Source organism: Schistocerca cancellata, chromosome 9 (assembly GCF_023864275.1).
Source record: "Schistocerca cancellata isolate TAMUIC-IGC-003103 chromosome 9, iqSchCanc2.1, whole genome shotgun sequence".
NCBI classification, from domain to species: domain Eukaryota; kingdom Metazoa; phylum Arthropoda; class Insecta; order Orthoptera; family Acrididae; genus Schistocerca; species Schistocerca cancellata.
The window spans coordinates 396,854,268-396,859,431 of NC_064634.1; the positions used below are offsets into that span (position 1 = coordinate 396,854,268).

Consider the following 5,164-nt stretch of genomic DNA (forward strand, 5'->3'; position numbering starts at 1 on the left):
TATTTATCATGCGACGAAATACATGACTTTTTAAAAGTTATCATTTGCAAAAAAACACGTTTCGATTTCTTGAACCATTTACGAAATTTGCAGTTGATACAACCGCATGGTTTACGATGAGCAGGACGAAGTATCGATGGCGTCACGAGCGACCAGCGCGCGCTCACCGCACAGTCCGTCCGCCGACATATCATTCAATATCTCGAGAACGGTGATAGCTATCGTTCTGCTCTCAGCTTTAAAAACAATTTCGGTATGTTGACTAAATTTCATACGCAAAATGCATTACCTAAAATGAACTGTACGCAAAGTCCACGCAATGCGTTTTTACCTCTGCACACTCATTAAAATTTCGTGTAAAGGTTTACGTAAATGCGATACAGCAAGTAACCACGACTAATAACGAAAAGAAATTCGGTCCTTTATCGAGAGAAGATATCACATGTCCAAGAATCAATTTTTTCTAGTTTCCTTGCAATTGGATGATAAGTATTTCATAGCTGCCGCTGCGTCCGCGCCAGCGGTTCGGCGAAAGTTCGTGTGGTCCAGGGTTCCGTACCTGACGTCACGCTCAGCGCTTTCTGTGATTGGCAGCGCGCACCTGGAGCGCGGCACGCAGCAGCGGAAGCTGTTCGACATGGTCAAACCGCAACGCAGAGCCCTCCGCGCCGTGCCGCTGACGCCGTTTCCATGGCTACCACGCCGCTGACACGCGGTTTTGACGCGCGACAGCCCTTGTGCGAACCGGCCTGTGGTGGCAAGACACGGCTGCAGCACGGCTCGGCAGCAGCATTTTTCAGTCGTCGTATAATGTGAAAGGTACCATACATTTCATCACACCTACAGCCATACGGCTCTTTGCCGCACGGTCAAAACTGTATAGTGTGAAAGCGGCCTTAAGGCCGGTTTCCACTAGGGCTGCCACGCGTCAAAACCGCGCGTCAGCGGCGTGGTTGCCATGTAAACCTTTACACGAAATTTTAATGAGTGTGTAGAGGTAAAAACGCATTGCGTGGACTTTGCGTACAGTTCATTTTAGGTAATACATTATTGCATTTGAAATTTAGTCAACATATCGAAATTGTTTTTAAAGCTTAGAGCGGATCGATAGCTATCACCGTTCTCGAGATATTGAATGATATGTCGGCGGACGGGCTGTGCGGTGACCGCGCGCGGGGTTGCTCACGACGCAACCGGTGCTTCGTCCTGCTCGTCGTAAACCATGTGGTTTGTATCAACCGCAAATTTCGTAAACGGTTCAAGAAATCGAAACGTGTTTTTTTGCAAACGACAACTTGTGAAAGTCATGTATTTCGTCGCATGATAAATCTCCTAAATCTGTTTATCTACCGAGATATGAAAGTAACTACAGTTTTTCAGAGGGGATAGATGAATTTTTTTAACAGCATTTAACAGCATGTGGAATGAGAAGTTAAGCCGAAACTAATTTGCTGGTATGTCATAAGATGTAATTTACTAAATATCTACAGCTATTGATAAGTAAGTAACAAACTTTTTTTTTCTTTATCCAGTGTACTTTACTGATTCAAGACGCTTTTTGCCTTTTACTTTAAGGCATCTTCGGTGGAATCTAGAATGATTCACTTTTGTTTTGATATGTGATACTTTCAGATTATAAAACAGTTCACATCTTTTCTTACGTGAATGACTGATTACTTACTGTGAATCGAGTTTTTGGCGGACATACACGTTTCCCCTCACCTGGTCACATGCTGGAGGTTGAACTAAAACTTAGATTATGGAACATAAGCACATTTTCATGTTCGCTCTTTTTTGTTCTGTCACTGGCAGTAGACGTTTTACTGAAAACTCTGATTTGAAGTCTTAACTACAGTGTGTTCACCTCGTGTTCCTTCCTGTTTGATTTGTTTATGTACATGTTGACAACCTGCAAAATTATTGCTGAAAACTAATGTTTGTTTATTTTTGGTCTCCTTATATCTGTATGTGTGTGAGGCTAGCCAGTGATAGGTATAGAAAGTTGAAAGTGAATCCAGTAGTTGTCAGACAGTGGTTGAAAGATTTGGTGTTCAGCTGATTTCAGTTTAGGTTTAAATGTTTTGTGGAGGAGTGCATGGAAGAGTAAATTCACTGCTTACGTTAATAGATAAAATAGTAGAATAGTATTTCAACAGATGATTATTATCAGAATACTATCACCCAACCCCTTTGTCCTCACTCTTTGACGCCCCATAATACGTACTGTCAACTAAGCCCTATTGTTGTCAAAGTTGTGCCGTAATTTCCTCTTCCTCCTCTATTTAATTCCGTACCTCTTCTTTAGTCACATGATCCTCGTATCTAATCTTCAGCATTCTTATTGATCACCACGTTTTGAAAGCGTCCATTGTCTTCTTGACAGAACTGTTCATCGTCCACATTTCACTTACATACAAGGCTGCACTCCACACAAATACCTTTGTAAAATAGTATCCAACCATTAGAATTTATATTCGATGTGAACAAATTTTCTTTTTCAGAACGCTTTTCTTGCTATTGACAGTCTTCAGTCAGGTTTGCGTCTCCACCAGGAAATGCCTTACAATTTAAAATCTGGTTTCGAAAACTCTGTTCGATATATATATGATTCTTAAGCAAGGTGCTGGCGATGATTACATTATGCTCTGTGTGAAATTCTATCAGGTGGCTTCCACTTTCATCCCTTCCACCTAGCCTTTGTGTTCTTACTGTTTTCGTGTACCCGCTACCGTATCCCATTTTAAATTTTTGTCCCGCTTAACTACCTGAATAATCTCTTTTATCGTACATTTTTTCAATGTGTTAGGAGATAGTGAACAATCATGAACGGTAGTCATGAAATCTGTTTATGTTGAAATGCGAAAACGCGAATAATGAAATATGTGAAAGAGTACATTGTACAGAAAATGAAAAATTGGTATGTCTTCACCCAACTTCGTCTTTCCTTCATGTAGGTCTAAGATATAGTTATTCAAACAAACTGGTCGTTTCAGTGGGTCCCACCCCGTACCTCAGTGGCTGTCCGTCATTGGCTACCCTAGCGTCTGCCGCTTCCAGATGGGAACGCCATTTCCGCGAGCCGCCGCGTTAAAGCGGAAAACGCTTGCCGCTGCCGTTGCCGCACGCCGCGCTCTAGTGGGAACGGGCCTTTAGACTGGCACTGACAATGACTTGCCAAGCGGTCAATCACTTGAGTGGACGAGGACTGCCCAAGTGGAGGTAGACCGTGCTTCCAGTGGGCGCAGTTACTCTGGCCTTGAGCAGGTAGCTTCCAGCAAAACTGGGGGCGAATTTCATTGATTTCTGGCTGGGTGCGATCTTCACATAACTGACGTAGACTCCTCAATTTAAAAACTCCATTTTACCCAAGCCGAAATGGGGATGTTGTTTCGTCAATATACCCCAAATTTCTCATTTGCATTCCTCCATTTCATACGAGTTATTTTCGAAGACAGGCGAAATCAAACCATACACATCGTTACTTGTTTTGAAAATATTGTACAATACTATGGAATGACTATTTCCTCTAAATATTCTTTCATCAAATAGAAAAATCTGTTCTTATCAGCTTAACATCTGCTGGGTCCTGCATCACAGGACTAGAAATTTAAGACATTGTTGGCTCGTGACAGAGTGCTAAGAGTAAGCTCTACCTATATCACACGATGCCTCCCCACTCTCGAACTCTGCTATAGTAACCAAATGCCTCGTCACCTACGAAGTCTCTCAAGGTAGCGCATCAGCGGAGCTGTAAATATTAGGTTTATACTGTGTATCACTTTATAAATTCGGTAATATAATAAGTTTTACAACGATGATCATCTCTCCCTGAGTAGGTTGGAGAGTGAAACTCCGTTAAAAGATCTCGCCGCAACGAAAAAACGCCTGATTACCGCTTCAATTCTCGAATCATATCTATTGTACTCTCGCCCTCACTTTGACCCGCTCGGGGGCACGTCATTAATATCAAATTGATTGACTAATTAATTAAATTTATCATGAGATCCCTTTGCATATTGAGTAATTTTTTCCTGGAGTAAGATTAGACTCGTCAGGTAATCGTTACAGATGCTTCCGTGACATAGCTGAAGGCTTCCCACAGGTTAGGTAGTCATTTCCTCCTACACCAAAATGAGTGGTAATTTTTGTCAAATAGCTGAAAATATCCAACGCTAATTGTGTTCTGTCTCTCGGTTGCTTTGTGATGCTGGTGCAAGCAAGCCACTTATAATTCTGGTATACTGCTCCCAAACTGATCTCGCTGACGAGGGGACCTTCTGGGAGGTCCATCGAGTTATGAGCTCCCACTTCGCCTGCTTATAGTGTGGGTAGGCACCTATCACACCCTAAAATTGTAGGTGCCTCGTTTATGAAATATTGCCTGTTAAAGTTTGGGCAGCTCTTTATATACAGAAAAGTTTCACTATTGTGGCAAGTGGGCGAGTAGCCGACTGACAAAAATAACAAGGCAGCGAAGTATTTTGCGACGTCGCTGTTCGGGACTGCTCTTCTGTCCATGTAATTTACCCTGGAAGGAACACACATCAAGGATTTACTGAATGATTAATTTGGGTCTGGGAAATGATGATGAGGAACCGGCTGCAGAAGAAGGAAATGTGCATTCTGATCTGCCACCAGTTGAAGGTGACAGTGAAGGTGCTAAACTGTGCTACTGCTGAAGACTCATTTTTTGAATACTGTAATTTATGACTGCAGTTATCTGTCACCTTATTTATGTCATTACCAGCTAATGGATTTTTACCGTGTCCTCCCTGGATGTGATTTCCACGTTGTGTTGCAATAGGTACAGAGCGTTTTGGAAGTGGCGAATGTAATTCTTTACTTGTCGATAAAAATATACATCGCATGGCTGACAAAACGGTGTACATCGCGGTGGTATCATTGATAGATTACAAGTTGGTAGGCCATCTTCATCGTTGAACTTCATTTGATGCACGTCCGTGGAGGTTTGCCCACCCCACGAGTCTACGATGTAGAGGAATTGATTATTTTCCACGTATGGTTGAATTACTTCATCCAAAAACTCTTCGTACGTTTGTTTATGCAGTTTTCTGGACTTTGTCGATGTGATGTAAACATTCTGGTATTTCTCCATATATCCGTCGACGTCGTTTCTGACTCGGGGGCCGACCGTTCCAGTCAC

At 42.4% G+C, this 5,164-nt stretch overlaps 1 non-coding gene across 1 annotated transcript; it reads left to right on the forward strand.

The window, feature by feature from the left end:
* Nucleotides 1-3,519: 3,519 nt before the first annotated feature.
* On the forward strand, nt 3,520-3,703 carry LOC126102800 (U2 spliceosomal RNA). Its single transcript, XR_007523070.1, has one exon. It is a non-coding gene; the product is annotated as a U2 spliceosomal RNA (small nuclear RNA).
* Nucleotides 3,704-5,164: the final 1,461 nt, after the last annotated feature.